We start from the raw sequence: 20,239 nt of genomic DNA, 5'->3' as shown, positions 1-20,239 counted from the left end.
CTTTGCGACAGTATCAAAAATGAATTTCGGATTGTTCTTATTGTTCTTATTTTCCCCAAATAAGTTAGAAAAATTGTATGATCGAGCAGCAGTAAGGGCTCTTCGGTACTGCACGGTACTCACTCTTCCGACAAGGTACCTGCAAGTTCCCGGACATTTCTGGAGGGGAATGGCCCGAGCACTCAGCCTCCAATCCAACAGGTCCCAGACTTGCTCAATGGGATTGAGATCCGGGCTCTTCACTGGCCATGGCAGAACACTGACATTCCTGTCTTGCAGGAAATCACACACAGAACGAGCTGTATGGCTGGTGGCATTGTCAGGCTGGAGAGTCATGTAAGGATGAGCCTGCAGGAAGGGTTCCACATGAGGGAGGAGGATGTCTTCCCTGTAATGCACAGCGTTGGGATTGCCTGCAATGAAAACAAGCTCAGTCCGATGATGCTGTGACACACCGCCCCAGACCATGATGGACCCTCCACCTCCAAATCGATCCCGCTCCAGATTACAGGCCTCGATGTAACGCTCATTCTTTCGACGATAAAAACAAATCCAACAACCAACAACCATGTTTTTTTTTTTCAGAGTCAGCATAAGGCGCTCATCGATTCTAAGTGATCTGTTTACCTCTGCTCCCGTGCTGGCCCATCCAGATCCCTCTTTGGCGTTCATAGTGGAGCTGGACGCTTCCGAGACTGGGATAGGAGCCGTGCTCTCTTAGCGCTCGGGTACGCCACCGAAGCTCCGCCCCTGTGCTTTCTTCTCGAAGAAACTCAGCCTGACGGAGCGGAACTATGATTTGGGGGACCTGGTGCTGTTGGCTGTGGTTAAAGCTTTGAAGGCGTGGAGACATTGGCTTGAGGGGGCTAAACACCCTTTCCTCATCTGGACTGACCACCGCAACCTGGAGTACATCCGGGCAGCGAGGAGACTGAATCCTCGTCAGGCAAGGTGGGCCATGTTCTTTACCCGTTTTGTGTTAACCCTGTCCTACAGACCAGGTTCCCAAAATGTGAAAGCAGACGCACTGTCCTGGCTGTATGACACAGAGGAGCGGCCCATGGATCAGACTCCTGTACTCCCGGCCTCCTGCCTGGTAGCGCCGGTCGTGTGGGAGCTGGACCCGGACATTGAGCAGGCGTTACGTATAGAGCCCGCTCCCCTTCAGTGTCCCGTCGGGCATCTGTACGTTCCATCTGCTGTCCGTGACCAGTTGATCTATTGGGCCCACACGCCACCCTCCTCTGGTCATCCGGGGATCGGTCGGACGGTGTGCTGTCTGAGTGGGAAAAACTGGTAGCCTACCTTGGCAAAGGACGTGAGGGTTTATGTTTCCTCCTGCTCGGTGTGCGCCCAGTGTAAGGCTCCTAGACACCTGCCCAGAGGTGTCTACATCCCTTACCCGTTCCACAACAGCCTTGGTCACACCTGTCGGTGGATTTTCTGACCGATCTTCCTCCCTCACAGGGAAACACCATGATCCTGGTAATTGTGGATTGTTTCTCGAAGTCCTATTGTCTCCTCCCTTTGCCCGGTCTCCCTATGGCCCTACAGACTGCGGAGGCCTTGGTTACACACGTCTTCCGGCACTACAGGGTGCCTGAGGATATAGTGTCTGATTGTGATCCCCAGTTCACGTCGATGGTCTGGAAGGAGTTCATGGAACGTCTGGGGGTCTCGGTCAGCCTTACCTCAGGTTTTCACCCTGAGAGTAACAGGCAGGAAGAGAGAGTCAACCAGGATGTGGGCAGGTTTCTGCAGTCTTATTGCCAGGACCGGACGGGGGAGTGGGCGGCGTTCATGACCTGGGCCGAGATGGCGCGGAACTCACTCTGCCACTCCTCCACTAACCTCTCCCCCTTTCCGTGCGTATTGGGGTACCAGCCTGTTCTGGCACCGTGGCATCAGAGTCAAACCGAGGCTCCTGCGGTGGACGACTGGTTCAGGCGCGCAGAGGAGACATGGGAAGCCGCCCATGTCCACCTCCAGCGGTTTGCAGGGCCATTCAAAGTCTTGAGGAGAGTGAACGAGGTGTGTTACAGGTTACAGCTTCCCCCCGATTACCGCTTTAACCCCTCGTTCCATGTGTCTCTCCTCAGGCCAGTGGTGGTTGGTCCACTCCAGGAGTCTGAGGTAAGGAAGGTTCCTCCGCCCCCTCTGGACATCGAGAGGGTGTCCTGGCGTACTCCGTTCATCCCATCCTGGATTCGAGGCGTCGGGCCTTCTGTACCTCGTGGAGTGGGAGGGGTACAGTCCGGAGGAGAGGTGGTGAGTTCCGGTGGCGGACGTGTGGCCGATTGCCCTACGCCTCGCCCTCTGGGTCTTCCCCGAGGCCGGTGTCATCGCGTGGCTCCAGGAAGGGTACTGTAATTTTGGTGAAACTTATGGTTGTATTCTTGATGGTATTTTGCGTTTGTCACTTTTGCCGGTTGGCTTGAGTTTTAGCTGTTTGCTCTTGGCAAAAAAAGTCGCCTGATCACCTATCTCTGCTCTCCTGCACTTGACTCGAATGACCAGCAGCAAAAACCCTGACAGCATCAAATGATCTATCTAAGTGGACAATGCTGTTTGATTTGAGTAGCACATACAACAATGGAATTATGACATTCTTTGACCATATAACCTGCTCTTCATGCATCTGTCATACTGCTGCTTCTTCGTAATGTGTATGGCAGTTGGCCACCCCAAGCCATTCTATAGGATCCAATCTAATATTCCTAAAAGCTGCAATGAATGGAATACCTGCAGGGTTCATAAGACTCGTAGACACAACAAAGTGTGTAGATAAAAACACACACTTGAGTGTTAACTGTATTGATCCATACAAACACACACACACATCAGTTGACTATGATTTTGTGTGTGTGTGTGTGTGTTGCATTGGTGATGGTAGTAGTAGTGAGGTGGTGGTGGTGGTAGAGGACAGTTGGGGATGGTCTGCTGATTCATTTCAAATCCCCCTCCACCCTCTCCAGATATGCCATATGGGCCAGTGTGTCCATTTGAGCGGACGGCTGGCAGCCTGGCCTGCTACCCCCATCCCCAGCAGCCTGTCAGGGAGGGTGGTGGATGAAGGGGGCTTCTGCCTGCCTGATTCATACAGGGTCACACAGACCCAATCTCAGATTAATACCGTCCCTATGCTGTATATAGTGCTTACATTACATTACTTTTTTAGTCTTTAAAAAAATTGAACCTAAGAACAATTTTGTTTTTTAAAGGACAGCCTACCCTATGGGATTCCCAATCATGGACAGGTGTGATACAGCCTGAATTTGAACCAGGGACTGTAGTGATACCTCTTGCACTGAGATGCAGTGTCTTAGACCGCTGCGCCATTCAGGAGCCCTTTACAGTACATTGCAGTACCTTATGTTACTTTACAGTACTTTACATTAGTTTACATTATTTTACATTGCTTTACAATGCTTTACAGTACTGTAACGTACTTTACATTTCAATTAGTTGTAACAAATTGGGGTGGGCAGGTTAGGGCGACTCACCCCATCCACTTACCAATATGTACTTCCCCACCCGTTTGACTCGAGTCGTGAGTGAGACTTTGGGTGAGAACGAGGGTGTCAAGTGACAGCGCGAGGTCAGGGCGGCTGCACCTTCTGCTGTATAACTCTGTCCTCTATTGTCCCCGCGGTGTTTGGTTGATCTCATTATTTCCTCTGTCTTTTTCTTCCTGAATAATGTAAAGGTGTATATATATGCATGAGGACAGAGGGAGGAGCTACTTAATGGGCTATCTCTCGATCTGTCTGGACCTTGGATTTTGTAATCCCTATTGTCTGTCTGTCTGGGGGTCCCTCTCCCCCTACTAATGATATGGATGCCCTCTGCACTTTCTCATACTGATGGGGTACTTGCGGGATTTGGTGTGTGTGTCCACATGCATGTTTAAGGGTAGGGATGTTTGTGTGTATGTCAAGACTGATGGTGTGTGTGTGAGCGTGCGCATGTTGAGGGTGATGTCAGTGCTGGTGTATGTGTGTGTGTGTGTTGAAGGTCGTGGGGGGCTTTACTCTAGAGAATGAACACAGCGTCTGCCGCGTGACCCCTCTTACACTGACTGTTTCCTGAGCTCAGCTGATAAGCGTGCCGCCGTGTGGCCCCAACAAGCACAGGGAAAAGAAAGAGGTGGAGGAAGACCAGTAAAAGACAAGTGGACAGCAGGCTCAGGGTCACTGAATGACGACCACATTAACTATTACAATGGCCTCCCAAACCCCCTAAACCATGGCCTTGGCCCTAACCCCACCTGGCCCAGAATCGGCCCTGGGTCGGCCCGGGTTAAGAGTCACCAGGCCAGGGCTGGCCAGTCAGTCAGCTGTCAGTAGGAGCAGGAAGTGTGGCAGGGTGAACAGTTATTTTTCAGGGCGTGCGATCTGCCAGGTCACCCACAGCTCAGTGGCAGGCTGCAACAGACCTGCTGGTGTGTGATTAAGGGAACGGTGACAAAGATGCAGAGGCCAGCTGTCACACACAGGGCAATAATGACGGGCAAATCCCGGCCGTCTGACTCTGCTCTCTTAGCTTCAGTCTTGGACTCTAACCAGCTTTTGTTAACGTGTCACAAACTTGTTTTACTAGGGGTTTTAGGTACTGTTTAGTTACTCTACTGAAACTTGTTTTACTAGGGGTTTTAGGTACTGTTTATTTACTCTACTGAAACTTGTTTTACTATGGGTTTTAGGTACTGTTTATTTACTCTACTGAAACTTGTTTTTTTAGGGGTTTTTGGTACTGTTTAGTTACTCTACTGAAACTTGTTTTACTAGGGGTTTTAGGTACTGTTTAGTTACTCTACTGAAACTTGTTTTATTAGGGGTTTTTGGTACTGTTTAGTTACTCTACTGAAACTTGTTTTACTAGGGGTTTTAGGTACTGTTTAGTTACTCTACTGAAACTTGTTTTACTAGGGGTTTTAGGTAATGTTTAGTTACTCTACTGAAACGTGTTTTACTAGGGGTTTTAGGTACTGTTTAGTTACTCTACTGAAACTTGTTTTACTAGGGGTTTTAGGTACTGTTTAGTTACTCTACTGAAACTTGTTTTTCAATTCAATTCAAGGGCTTTATTGGCATGGGACACATGTGTTAACATTGCCAAAGCAAGTGAGGTAGATAATATATAAAGTGAAATAAACAATAAAAATTAACAGTAAACATTACACATACAGAAGTTTCAAAACAATAAAGACATTACAAATGTCATATAATATATATATATATATACAGTGTTTTAACAATGTACAATTGGTAAAGGACACAAGATAAAATAAATAAGCATAAATATCGGTTGTATTTACAATTGTGTGTGTTCTTCACTGGTTGCCCTTTTCTCGTGGCAACAGGTCACAAATCTTGCTGCTGTGATGGCACACTGTGGAATTTCACCCAGTAGATATGGGAGTTTTTCAAAATTGAATTTGTTTTCGAATTCTTTGTGGATCTGTGTAATCTGAGGGAAATATGTCTCTCTAATATGGCCATACATTGGGCAGGAGGTTAGGAAGTGCAGCTCAGTTTCCACCTCATTTTGTGGGCAGTGAGCACATAGCCTGTCTTCTCTTGAGAGCCATGTCTGCCTACGGTGGCCTTTCTCAATAGCAAGGCTAAGCTCACTGAGTCTGTACATAGTCAAAGCTTTCCTTAATTTTGGGTCAGTCACAGTGGTCAGGTATTCTGCCGCTGTGTACTCTCTGTGTAGGGCCAAATAGCATTCTAGTTTGCTCTGTTTTTTTTGTTAATTCTTTCCAATGTGTCAAGTAATTCTGTTTTTGTTTTCTTATGATTTGGTTGGGTCTAATTGTGCTGCTGTCCTGGTGCTCTGTAGGGTGTGTTTGTGTTTGTGAACAAAGCCCCAGAACCAGCTTGCTTAGGGGACTCTTCTCCAGGTTCATCTCTCTGTAGGTGGTGGCTTTGTTGTGGAAGGTTTGGGAATCGGTCTTTCTCTTTCTCTCTCTCTCCCTCGCTTTCTCTCTTCCGCTCTCTCACTCTCTCTCTCTCCATCTTTCTCCCTCTTTTTCCCTCCCTCTCTACCTCTCTCTTCCTCTCTCTCCCTCTCTTTCTCCATCTCTTTCTCAAAGCAATTCAATAAACTTTATTGACATGGAAAGTTAAATCACTTACATTGTCCAAGTAAACTTTCTGTATAATAAATATGGTTGAATAAGACCATAATATCTCCCGCCCCCTCTCTCTCTCCTGCTCCAAACACACTCTCTAAGAGATCAGTTATATGTAGTAGAAAGAGCAGATCCAAAGATGACATCCTCTCTCCCTCTCTCCCCCTCTCTCCTTATTCTCTCTCCCTCTCTCCCCCTCTCTCCTTATACAAGCCATACTCTGATAGGTGAAGGATCCTGTGGGGTTGATGGACTGCAGCCTGCAGTACGTCCCCGGTTAGGGTTGATGGACTGCAGCCTGCAGGAGGTTACCTGTTAGGGTTGATGGACTGCAGCCTGCAGGAGGTTACCTGTTAGGGTTGATGGACTGCAGCCTGCAGTAGGTTCCCAGTTAGGGTTGATGGACTGCAGCCTGCAGTACGTCCCCGGTTAGGGTTGATGGGCTACAGCCTGCAGTAGGTTCCCGGTTAGGGTTGATGGACTGCAGCCTGCAGTAGTAGGTCCCTGGTTAGGGTTGATGGACTGCAGCCTGCAGTAGTAGGTCCCTGGTTAGGGTTGATGGGCTGCAGCCTGCAGTAGGTCCCCGGTTGGGGTTGATGGACTGCAGCCTGCAGTAGTAGGTCTCTGGTTAGGGTTGATGGACTGCAGCCTGCAGTAGTAGGTCCCTGGTTAGGGTTGATGGACTGCAGCCTGCAGTAGTAGGTCCCTGGTTAGGGTTGATGGACTGCAGCCTGCAGTAGTAGGTCCCTGGTTAGGGTTGATGGACTGCAGCCTGCAGTAGTAGGTCCCTGGTTAGGGTTGATGGACTGCAGCCTGCAGTAGTAGGTCCCTGGTTAGGGTTGATGGACTGCAGCCTGCAGTAGTAGGTCCCTGGTTAGGGTTGATGGGCTGCAGCCTGCAGTAGTAGGTCCCTGGTTAGGGTTGATGGACTGCAGCCTGCAGTAGTAGGTCCCTGGTTAGGGTTGATGGACTGCAGCCTGCAGTAGTAGGTCCCTGGTTAGGGTTGATGGACTGCAGCCTGCAGTAGTAGGTCCCTGGTTAGGGTTGATGGGCTGCAGCCTGCAGTAGGTCCCCGGTTGGGGTTGATGGACTGCAGCCTGCAGTAGGTCCCCGGTTGGGGTTGATGGACTGCAGCCTGCAGTAGGTCCCCGGTTGGGGTTGATGGACTGCAGCCTGCAGTAGTAGGTCCCTGGTTAGGGTTGATGGACTGCAGCCTGCAGTAGTAGGTCCCTGGTTAGGGTTGATGGACTGCAGCCTGCAGTAGGTTCCCGGTTAGGGTTGATGGACTGCAGCCTGCAGTAGTAGGTCCCTGGTTAGGGTTGATGGACTGCAGCCTGCAGTAGTAGGTCCCTGGTTAGGGTTGATGGGCTGCAGCCTGCAGTAGGTCCCCGGTTGGGGTTGATGGACTGCAGCCTGCAGTAGGTCCCCGTCCAACTGAAACTTGTTTTACTATGGGTTTTAATTGTTTATTGCTCTACAGGGTTTTTTCAATTTTAGGGCTTTTGATGGACTGCAGCCTGCAGGAGGTTACCTGTTAGGGTTGATGGACTGCAGCCTGCAGTAGGTCCCCGGTTGGGGTTGATGGACTGCAGCCTGCAGTAGGTCCCCGGTTGGGGTTGATGGACTGCAGCCTGCAGTAGGTCCCCGGTTGGGGTTGATGGACTGCAGCCTGCAGTAGTAGGTCCCTGGTTAGGGTTGATGGACTGCAGCCTGCAGTAGTAGGTCCCTGGTTAGGGTTGATGGGCTACAGCCTGCAGTAGGTTCCCGGTTAGGGTTGATGGACTGCAGCCTGCAGTAGTAGGTCCCTGGTTAGGGTTGATGGACTGCAGCCTGCAGTAGTAGGTCCCTGGTTAGGGTTGATGGGCTGCAGCCTGCAGTAGTAGGTCCCTGGTTAGGGTTGATGGACTGCAGCCTGTAGGTCCCTGGTTAGGGTTGATGGACTGCAGCCTGCAGTAGTCGGTCCCTGGTTAGGGTTGATGGACTGCAGCCTGCAGTAGTAGGTCCCTGGTTAGGGTTGATGGACTGCAGCCTGCAGTAGTAGGTCCCTGGTTAGGGTTGATGGACTGCAGCCTGCAGTAGTAGGTCCCTGGTTAGGGTTGATGGACTGCAGCCTGCAGTAGTGTCTATTTCGAGAGCCAGGTCACGGGCGCTTTCCCTGTTAGGGTTGATTAGGGTTGATGGGCTGCAGCCTGCAGTAGGTCCCCGGTTAGGGTTGATGGACTGCAGCCTGCAGTAGGTCCCCGGTTAGGGTTGATGGACTGCAGCCTGCAGTAGGTCCCCGGTTGGGGTTGATGGACTGCAGCCTGCAGTAGGTCCCCGGTTAGGGTTGATGGACTGCAGCCTGCAGTAGGTCCCCGGTTAGGGTTGATGGGCTACAGCCTGCAGTAGGTTCCCGGTTAGGGTTGATGGACTGCAGCCTGCAGTAGTAGGTCCCTGGTTAGGGTTGATGGACTGCAGCCTGCAGTAGTAGGTCCCTGGTTAGGGTTGATGGACTGCAGCCTGCAGTAGTAGGTCCCTGGTTAGGGTTGATGGACTGCAGCCTGCAGTTAGGTCCCTGTTAGGGTTGATGGACTGCAGCCTGCAGTAGTAGGTCCCTGGTTAGGGTTGATGGACTGCAGCCTGCAGTAGTAGGTCCCTGGTTAGGGTTGATGGACTGCAGCCTGCAGTAGTAGGTCCCTGGTTAGGGTTGATGGACTGCAGCCTGCAGTAGTAGGTCCCTGGTTAGGGTTGATGGGCTGCAGCCTGCAGTAGGTCCCCGGTTGGGGTTGATGGACTGCAGCCTGCAGTAGGTCCCCGGTTAGGGTTGATGGACTGCAGCCTGCAGTAGGTCCCCGGTTGGGGTTGATGGGCTGCAGCCTGCAGTAGGTCCCTGGTTGGGGTTGATGGGCTGCAGCCTGCAGTAGGTCCCCGGTTAGGGTTGATGGGCTACAGCCTGCAGTTGTCACACCCTGATCTGTTTCACCTGTCCTTGTTATTGTCTCCACCCCCTCCAGCTGTCGTTTGTTTTCCCCAGTGTATTTATCCCTGTGGTTCCTGTCTCTCTGTGTCAGTTCGTCTTGTATGTCCAAGTCAACCAGCGGTTTTTCCCGTTCTCTTGCTTTTGCTATTTCTCCTTTTTCTAGTCCTCCTGGTTTTGACCCTTGCCTGTTTCTGGACTCTGTACCCGCCTGCCTGACCATTCTGCCTGCCTTGACCTTGAGCCTGCCTGCCATCTCCTGGACTCTGATCTGGTTTTGACCTTTTGCCTGTCCATGACCATTCTCTTGCCTACTCATTTTTGGATTATTAAACATCTAAGACTCCAACCATCTGCCTCCTGTGTCTGCATCTGGGTCTCGCCTTGTGTTATGATAGCAGTAGGTCCCTGGTTAGGGTTGATGGGTTACAGCCTGCAGTAGGTCCCTGGTTGGGATTGATGGGCTACAGCCTGCAGTAGATCCCTGGTTGGGATTGATGGACTGCAGCCTGCACTAGGTCCCTGGTTGGGGTTGATGGGTTACAGCCTGCAGTAGGTCCCTGGTTGGGGTTGATGGGCTACAGCCTGCAGTAGGTCCCTCATTGGGATTGATGGGCTACAGCCTGCAGTAGGTCCCCGGTGGGGACCACAAACAGTAGGTAATGGCCGGGCCACGGTGGGTGTTAATTTGTTATTGTAACTCAGCAGCTGTGCGGCATGCTCCGAGAGCAGGTGGCAGCCTCCGCAGGGGTGGTGGATGGGGGAGGAGAAGAGGGGGAGGGAGACAGGAGCATGTGGCATGTGTGTGTGTGTGTGGGGGGGGGGGGGTAGCTCTCAGCAAGCAAATGATATATCCTGTTTCCATGAGAAACAACATATGAGGGCCTGGATGGGTTCCAATACTAATCATTCCTTGCCTTCAATAGGTTGTTGTGTTGCGGAGAGGCAAGAAAGCAACACCACTGTATAGATGGCACAAGGATGAATCAAATAAATAGATGTGGATGTGCTCTAGACCTACCTCTCTCTCTCTCTCAAATATAAATTATTATTATATTATCAAATAGAACATTCTTGATTAGCATCTATGCCAAAAATAGCCTACAACATGACAAAAATAGAACATTGAATCAATCTAAACATTACTTGAATATTCTCAACAAAGATAAAATGTTCAGAAGAAATTACTGTCTGCTCCTTCTTGTGACTTCCGTAGGATATGGCCAAATGCATTGCAGACTAGTGGTAGCCCAAAACATAATATGTATCTTGATTTAAAAGACATTTTGTCAACACACCGTTGACATGCAAACAATTAGTGGTCTGTTGGGCGGAAGGCAGCGTAGAGGTTAGGAGAGTTGTAACCGAAAGGTCGCTGGTTAAAACCCAGAGCAGACTAATAATTATTATTGTCGTATTTCCCATAATCTAATTTAGCGTCCGTAAAATATATTTCCCTGCTGTTAACGACGGTGTAACAACGCAGCAGAGTTTTGGCTTTTTCTCGAAAGGATTACAATTTGGCCCGCCCACTCAAATATTCAGTGCAATGTTGCTACAGTAGCAGCCTATGCCCCTGATACCTGATGCTGCAGTGTTACGGATCACTGTGTCTATTATCTTGATAGAAAAACAAGTCAGTGGCTGATATCAGTTGACTCGATAAGCGTAATATTTTGGTTATAGTAGGCTGTATCTTGAAACGTGCACACTGCCATTCAAAGTGCGAAGAGCAATGGTCGGGATCACGGGCGCTTTGCAATGTAAGTAACTAACCTATCTATGTTTTAGTGCTGTAAAATACATGTTAAACGTTTTTTTGTGACTATTTCGAGAATTATTATTATTTTGACATTATCCTATGGCTATTTGTTTGGATGAGATGCGCTGCTATAAATAAAAGGGACAGCGTCAAATAGCTACTGGTCGCGCGCGCTCAGGAAAGGACTCAACAATGCGGAAACTGTTTGCTTGGAAGGCTAGTCGATTTTCCCCATAATATATCCACAACAGTAGACGTGTCTTTTGTCCTGGGTATTTTGTTGTCTAGTGTAATGTTATGACGTTTAGTAGGCAGACATTTTTTATTTGACCTCAATAATTTGACAGAGTGCAAACATTCAATGGGACATTCACACATAGCCCAAGCAGGCCTACATCAAGAAAATATAATTATGTTCACAGTCAATTAAAATGTGTCTCATTATAAATACTTTTTTTTGCATTACCTTTGTTAACGTTTAGATTATTATATTAGTAACCTAACTGTAGGCTATAATAACATGCATGTAATGATGTTGTGAGCTTTGCCCTCGTATAGCTGGTAATATCCTGATATTATGCTGCGAAGGCCGTCACTCTAAATGTGCCTTTTCACTGGATGATTTGGAATTAGTCCACCAGGCAAAGTTTTGCACCATCTGGAGCTTACAGCTTTTCAAGACAATAACACCAGGCGGTCTAAAGACTGCCAATAGAGAACTCCCACTTGTCTACTTAGCCTGTGGGACAAAGACACAGTCAGGCAATGTAAGTGGGGTCGCCAGACCGAGCCACAGCCTCAAGGCACAACTGTATTTGTGTGTTTGACCCGGGAGAAATAATTCGTCTCCCTTTTGTCCCAATGTCGGAATAACAAACGATGGCTCGACAAAGACGAGACAGTAGTCCTAATGATGAAACATAGTTTGTTACAGTAACCAGCAGAGAGCAGCAGAGCTCCTCTGGCATGCATGATGGAACTGTAATCGTGATTGATCTTCCGTTTTATGGTTCTTAATGTTCTTGGATTTTGGTCCAAAATGTTGACCTGAACGAATATATGTTGAAATACAGCTAGTTTGAATGTAGTTGTTTTTTCAATGGTATAACTTGAATAGTTTTACAGTATAGAGAAGGGAGTGTGGCGCATCGGTTGTCTTGCTAGGAGATAGTGTGCAAGAAGATAGTTGTGCGATGACAGAAGTGCCAAAGAGAACACAACATCGCTCACGTTCTTTCTCAATCACTGTTTTGTCCCTTGATTCAATTAAATCCACTTGAAAACATGTGGGCAAGTTGGACACAACTACAAATTTCCCCATTTTCCATGTTTTTTTCTCTATTTTTTTGTGATTCCATTCCCCTGACTTTTTAAAGGGAAATAAATAAATTACAAAAGGGTCCTGCAGGTTTGCATTAGGCTCCTAATTGGTTTTGGCTTGAGTGGCTCCTCCGGGTTGCCAGATCTGGCGCCTTTATGTTGTGTTGTCATGTGGGAGAATTTCCCTGGCTCTGTGGAGAGAGAGGTGCCTGTAGCTGGGAGTGAGTCAGCCCAGCATCCTCATCTCCTCTCATGTACGTCTCTTTCTCGTCTCTGAGTGGGTCTTTTCCAACAGTAACACCTGTTAATGCTTTACTGGGCCCCATGGCGCTGCTCTCATCCAGCTCCGTAGTCAGGCCCATCAGATTGGAAGTTTGCTCTATGCCTGGCCCCCATTAATAACTATCAGAGGATGAATCTGAGTTTGATTCAGAAATGCAGATGATTTGAGTGAAGTGGAGCAGTGTGGAATTGATTTTTTTTTTTTAGGTGAACTAAGTTTTACTCATCACTGATTGGTGATTACATTTTGTGTGCACAGGCAGATCATACATAGTCATTTATAAAGTGTGGTTATGAATGGAAACAACTTGAGCAGACTTTCATGCTTGGTGTGGAGTTAGATCGGGGTGCCTCGCTTTTCCGTGACCTCATCAATTAGAGCCACAATAAAAAGAATCGCAAAAATATTCTGTTCCCAAGTCTTCTATTCATTAATGAGGGTCATAAACTACTAAAATACCTACTCCAAAAGTCTAAATGAAAACCAACCTTTTACTCTAATAAATCAGTCTATTCCCTTTGGTGAGAGGAAATCACAAACATCCATCTCTCCTATCCATTTAGAAGTCTACCCTAAATCTCCTCCACAAGGGTTAACACGAGTCAGAACCCAGCAACCCAGAGTTTGTGTGTTAGAATCTCTTCATGGATAACTTTAGCATTTTCACTACTTTGCAACTACTTAGTATGTTATTTAACCCTTCCCCTATTCTTAACCCTTTAACCTAACTGCTAAACCTTTTAACTACTTAGCTAGCATGTTAACTAGTCCTAAACTTAACCCGTAACCTAACACTAACCTTAACTCCTAGCCTCGCTAAAGTTAGCTAGCTAGCCTATCTAACGTTAGCCACAACAAATTGGAGTTTGTGTAATGTACACGAATGCATTATGAAGGGAGAAAATTGTGTAATGAAAATGGTGTAATACACACAAAAAGTGAACTTTTTCGTGTGCCTGTCACAAATTTTGAATAAGCAATTTGTGTCTATTTCACAATAAGATGTGATAGTGTGTTGCGAGCCACTGACTCAATAACTCTCCCTTGACAGGCCCTGTCATGTAGGAGTGTTTTTGTGAGCGAGTCGCCGTCCGTCCCTATTATTTCAGCCTGTGAGGCAACCTGAAACGAAGGAGAGAGAGGGAGAAGGACAGAAAAGTGACAGAGAGAGACGGAGGGAGGAAGAGAAAAAGGGAGAGGAACTGATTAACTGTCAGGAGAATGTGAGGCTAATTGACGCCAGGTTCGCACAGCTGTTTCTTGTTGCTGCGCACTGCACGGACCGGGTGGGAGGATTGGATCCAGATGTGGGCCCTGCTCTTCGGATCGCCCGCCAATAACAATCCTCTGGAATGCCAGTCTACAGGAGACAAAACCTATTAGTGGGCCTGGGGCGTGCTGCGCTCCGTTCCTCTCTCCATCTCAACCCCTTTTTTTGTGGACGGTCAAGACTAGGACTTCTTAGAGGCTCTTTGTTTGTTGAGTTGACTACAGGGCTCAGTATGCAGAGCTGTCATTTTGTTTGACTAACTAGCCTCATAATGTTGCTACTGTGTCATTGTATCAGCATTACACGTTGATATCATATGACACATTTAAGGCTTGAAACCAGCTATGGGGTTCAAAATGTGTTTAGCATATTTCAGAGGGCTTTTGAAAGTCCCCCAAAATGGATCAATACCTTTGTGTCCTGCTGTGAAAAGTGTTTCTTTCAAAACAGTCATTGAAAATGCATGTATCCTTTCTACCCCTCTGTGTTGGCGGGCATTCGACTGGTGGGACGTGGGGGCCTTATTGTCTGCGGGAATTTATTAAGTCTCCTACTTTAAGCAGAGGACATTGACAGAGAACAAAAGTACTAATCACCCAGTAGTAAATTAGAGCGGTCACAGTGGATAAGACAAGTGAAAGCACCGTATCACCACATTATGCTTTTTTAATACCCGTTCTTCCCTGCTCCAGTCCAGACAAAGCCTCGTTAGGATTGGTTCCCCCTATTCTCCACAGCTTTCGGGATATTCTACCCCTCTCACCCTCTTTCTTTCGCACTCTCTCTCCTGGTCAATGGGGATGGGGAGTCCAGCTGCAGTGGGCTTGTCAGCACCCAGAGGAGAGTTCAAATCTATGCCTGTATGAGTTTCCCATTGAAGACTGATAGCACAATATGGACGGGCTTTCAAATGAGAAACTCAGTTGTCAGTTATTTTGGGAGCCCCCTCCCCAAAAAAAGACTTCTCAGAATTTCCCTCCAAACCTTTCAAGAGTTAGGACATCTTTCAAATGCAAACCTTCTTTCGCAAGGCATTCTTTACATTGTCATAACTGTTTACATTCTTTACATTGGAATTGGAGACATTTCCTGTTTGAAATTTCATCTTGGTTTCGCCTGCAGCATCAGTTCTGTGGCACTCACAGATAATATCTTTGCCATTTTGGAAACGTCAGAGTGTTTTCTTTCCAAAGCTGTCAATTATATGCATAGTCTAGCATTTTTTCGTGACAAAATATCTTGTTTAAAACGGGAACGTTTTTTTATCCCAAAATTAAAAGAGCGCCCCCTATATCGAAGAAGTTAATTAAGGTCTCTAATTAGTAAGGAGCTCCCCTCACCTGATTGTCTAGGTCTTAATTGAAAGGAAAAACCAGCAGACACTAGGTCCTCCATGGAAGGAGTTTGACACTCCTGCTTTAGCGATAACATTTTTTCTGGCTAACCAGCGGACCTAAATCACAGATGATGGACGGTTCAGACAAAGTCTTCCCATGTGTCTGTTGTACAAGCGCTTTATGCCTCCTGATGCTACCTCATCAAACTGCACCCCATTTATCACAGCTATGTTTCCAGTCCTGCTGAGCTTCAGCGTCACCCATGGAAGGGGGTCTGTTCAGGATCTGTAGTCATAAAGTTCTGATCTTGGATCAGTTTTGCCTTTTAAAATCATCGGCTGAGTACAATTATTAGCGTCAGGGGGAACCTGATCCTAGATCAGCACTTAGAAATACTTTATGAAAAGGGGCCCAGTTGTAGTGAAATGAAACCCTGTTGTCATTCCGTTATTCCCCTATCTCCAACTTTCCAGACACTATTCAACGATGCTTGCTCTTTTTTGTTGGAATGTGATCTTATCAGCAGACCTGTACCATGATGTTCATGTGTCTTTCCTTTGGTGGTATCTTTTGCTTGTTGGCTTTGTGTCTTGTGACATCAGAGGATCAGTGGTGTTATTATGCCCTTAGTTTGAAATAACCATCAAGGAGAGGGCCAACCCTAACGCTATTATGTCCTTAGTTTGAAATAACCATCAAGGAGAGGGCCAACCCTAACACTATTATGTCCTTAGTTTGAAATAACCATCAAGGAGAGGGCCAACCCTAACACTATTATGCCCTTAGTTTGAAATAACCATCAAGGAGAGGGCCAACCCTAACACTATTATGCCCTTAGTTTGAAATAACCATCAAGGAGAGGGCCAACCCTAACACTATTATGCCCTTAGTTTGAAATAACCATCAAGGAGAGGGCCAACCCTAACACTATTATGCCCTTAGTTTGAAATAACCATCAAGGAGAGGGCCAACCCTAACACTATTATGTCCTTAGTTTGAAATAACCATCAAGGAGAGGGCCAACCCTAACACTATTATGCCCTTAGTTTGAAATAACCATCAAGGAGAGGGCCAACCCTAACACTATTATGCCCTTAGTTTGAAATAACCATCAAGGAGAGGGCCAACCCTAACACTATTATGCCCTTAGTTTGAAATAACCATCAAGGAGAGGGCCAACCCTAACGCTATTATGCCCTTAGTTTGAAATAACCATCAAGGAGAGGGCCAACCCTAACACTATTATGTCCTTAGTTTGAAATAACCATCAAGGAGAGGGCCAACCCTAACACTATTATGCCCTTAGTTTGAAATAACCATCAAGGAGAGGGCCAACCCTAACACTATTATGCCCTTAGTTTGAAATAACCATCAAGGAGAGGGCCAACCCTAACACTATTATGCCCTTAGTTTGAAATAACCATCAAGGAGAGGGCCAACCCTAACACTATTATGCCCTTAGTTTGAAATAACCATCAAGGAGAGGGCCAACCCTAACACTATTATGCCCTTAGTTTGAAATAACCATCAAGGAGAGGGCCAACCCTAACACTATTATGCCAACCCTAACACTATTATGTAACCTCACCCTTAGTTTGAAATAACCATCAAGGAGAGGGCCAACCCTAACACTATTATGCCCTTAGTTTGAAATAACCATCAAGGAGAGGGCCAACCCTAACACTATTATGCCCTTAGTTTGAAATAACCATCAAGGAGAGGGCCAACCCTAACACTATTATGCCCTTAGTTTGAAATAACCATCAAGGAGAGGGCCAACCCTAACACTATTATGTCCTTAGTTTGAAATAACCATCAAGGAGAGGGCCAACCCTAACGCTATTATGCCCTTAGTTTGAAATAACCATCAAGGAGAGGGCCAACCCTAACACTATTATGCCCTTAGTTTGAAATAACCATCAAGGAGAGGGCCAACCCTAACACTATTATGCCCTTAGTTTGAAATAACCATCAAGGAGAGGGCCAACCCTAACACTATTATGCCCTTAGTTTGAAATAACCATCAAGGAGAGGGCCAACCCTAACACTATTATGCCCTTAGTTTGAAATAACCATCAAGGAGAGGAGTTTGAAATAACCATCAAGGAGGCCAACCCTAACACTATTAGCCCTTAGTTTGCCAACCCTAACGCTATTATGCCCTTAGTTTGAAATAACCATCAAGGAGAGGGCCAACCCTAATGCTATTATGTCCTTAGTTTGAAATAACCATCAAGGAGAGGGCCAACCCTAACACTATTATGCCCTTAGTTTGAAATAACCATCAAGGAGAGGGCCAACCCTAACACTATTATGTCCTTAGTTTGAAATAACCATCAAGGAGAGGAGCCAACCCTAACACTATTATGCCCTTAGTTTGAAATAACCATCAAGGAGAGGGCCAACCCTAACACTATTATGCCCTTAGTTTGAAATAACCATCAAGGAGAGGGCCAACCCTAACACTATTATGCCCTTAGTTTGAAATAACCATCAAGGAGAGGGCCAACCCTAACACTATTATGTCCTTAGTTTGAAATAACCATCAAGGAGAGGGCCAACCCTAACACTATTATGCCCTTAGTTTGCCTCTTGTGCCCACAAAGCTGAGGCAGGTGGTCTCATCATCCTTAGTGTGTGGGGATGTTTTGTGGAGAGACATCTTTGTTTTGTTTAATAACACTTTGTTGGTTTTTGTCATTGTTGTTTTGTTTAGAGAGAGCCAACCCTAACGCTATTAGCTTAGTTTGAAATAACCATCAAGGAGAGCCAACCCTAAGACTTTATCAGTTTTAGAAATAACCATCAAGGAGAGAAACACACAACTTGTCTGTTTATTTTGTTAGTTTGAGATTCTCTCACACACACACACACACACACACACACACACACACACATACACACACACAGAAACACACCTTCCGGGGGAGCGCACTTCTGACAAGTCTAAACATCCCTGCGGCTAAACCCTGAGTAAGGCAAAGGCATGCTCATGTGTGTCTGCCCGGATTCCTCAGAGTTCTTATCTAGCTGAGCTTGTAAAACCTTCTTCGCACTGGCAAGTGATTCAAATCACATTTTTTGCATATCCGATTCGAATTTGATCTTTTTCCTACAGTCTGAACAGCCAAAAAGCACATGGAATCGGAAATATTATGCCACATTACGACACATGATTCCTCAAATCAAATTCTATTAGTCACATGCATTGAATACAGGTGTATACCTTACTGTGAAACGCTTACTTACGAGTCCTTTGTGGGAGGTTTTCAATCAGATAATAATCTGATTCCTCGCCATGTGTCTGAACGGTCAAATCGTATTTATTTAGTTTGTAGACTGTTATTTGTCATATCTTGTTACTTGTCAAACTGTCAACAGAGTAGTAAGAACATGTTTAGCTAATTAGCTTGTTAATTGTTAACAAACTAATGAGTGAATGTGGTAGAAATCTGAACAGCTACCTAGCTAGCTAGTTGCCTGCCTTGGCCAAAATGACTTGTTTTGAAAGTTGGATCATCTTATCCTTTGAGGCTTTAAACGTTTTCCTACACTATGATTTTGAACATTCAAAGAAACTGGGAAACATCCATGTCAGGCGTTGTTAGCTTGCTACGTAACTTCTGAGTGATAAGAAGCAGGAGCACTACTACCAATCAGCCTACACCACTGCACACACCCGCTGTTACTATGACAACTAGCATAGCCATGTCAGCAAATGACTGCTGTCTGAACACACACATCCGATTCGGTCACTTGGTAACTTGCTGTTTGGACAATCAGGAGTCCAAAACGGATTTGAAAAACAAAACTGATTTGAGCATTAAGGCCTGCAGTGTGAACAAGGCTTAATTGAGCGCTTCACAAATCCCCCAGCAGGCTCTGTCTCTGCCTGGTCAGGTGTTCCCAACACTGCTCTCCAGATGAGCCACCTGCAAAACACAGGTGTGGCCATCGCTAGACAATAGCACAACACAGCTGCTCTTGCCCGGAGGATAACGAGAAGGTTATAATAGGATCAACTGCAGGTAGAGGAAGGAACACACACGCACGGTCACAGTAACCGTACACCCTGATGAGATGAGGTCTCTGGCTGGCCATGTCAAAGTGCGTCTTTGAGTCGAAACGGCGAGGACTTTCCCGGGACACCGTGTTGATGTATGTTTCATTTCACCTGCTTATTGTTGCGTCTCTGACAAGACAGGAACAATACAGTTCTTTGTGGGTCAGAAAGTGGCACTATTGTCAGGTCCTTCCTGTCAGCAAAACGGGTGACACAACCAACCACCACCATGGAATGAAAATCAGGTTCAACCATTTAATAGGAAGAGAAATGCAGTTTGGGTTCTTACTTTTTTTGTTTCTTTCTACTCTCACCTGTCCTACTGCTCAGACATGCCTCTGGTGAAATGTCTGCTCTCTTTAAAATCTGTTTTACAAGGTGACTGTTAAGTATACTGAACAAAAATATAAATGCAACATGCAACAATTTCAAAGATTTTGCTGAGTTACAATTCATATAAGGAAATCAGTCAATTGAAATAAATAAATTAGGCCCAAATCTATGGATTTCACATGACTGGGCAGGGGCGGGGAGCCAGGTCCACCCACTGGGGAACCAGGCCCAGCCACTGGGGAACCAGGCCCAGCCACTGGGGAACCAGGGCCACCCACTGGGGAACCAGGCCCAGCCACTGGGGAACCAGGTCCACCCACTGGGGAACCAGGCCCAGCCACTGGGGAACCAGGCCCACCCACTGGGAAATCCGGGCCCAGCAACTGGGGAACCAGGCCCACCCACTGGGGAACCAGGCCCAGCCAATGAGAATGAGTTTTTCCCCATAAAAAATACTCCTCAGAACCCACCCTCCCCCCGCAGGTGAAGAAGCCGGATGTTGAGGTGCTTTCACGTGGTCTGCGGTTTGGAGGCTGGTTGGACATACTGACAAATTCTATAAAACGACATTGGAGGTGATTTATGGTAGAGATATGAACATTAAATTCTCTGGCAACAGCTCTGGTGGACATTCCTGCAGTCAGAATGCCAATCGCTTCCTCAACTTGAGACACATGTGGCTTGGTGTTATGTGACAAAACAGCACCTTTTAGTGTCCCCAGCACAAGGTGTGTCTGTGTAATTATCCTGCTTTTTAATCAGCTTCTTGATATGCCAGT

At 46.7% G+C, this 20,239-nt stretch overlaps 1 pseudogene; it reads left to right on the top strand.

The window, feature by feature from the left end:
• Positions 1–10,398: 10,398 nt before the first annotated feature.
• The window catches only part of LOC135541390 (protein CBFA2T2-like), a 98,586-nt pseudogene continuing 88,745 nt past the window's right edge, over positions 10,399–20,239 (top strand).

Source organism: Oncorhynchus masou, chromosome 6 (assembly GCF_036934945.1).
Source record: "Oncorhynchus masou masou isolate Uvic2021 chromosome 6, UVic_Omas_1.1, whole genome shotgun sequence".
NCBI lineage: Eukaryota > Metazoa > Chordata > Actinopteri > Salmoniformes > Salmonidae > Oncorhynchus > Oncorhynchus masou.
This window is presented reverse-complemented; position numbering and strand designations above follow the sequence as displayed.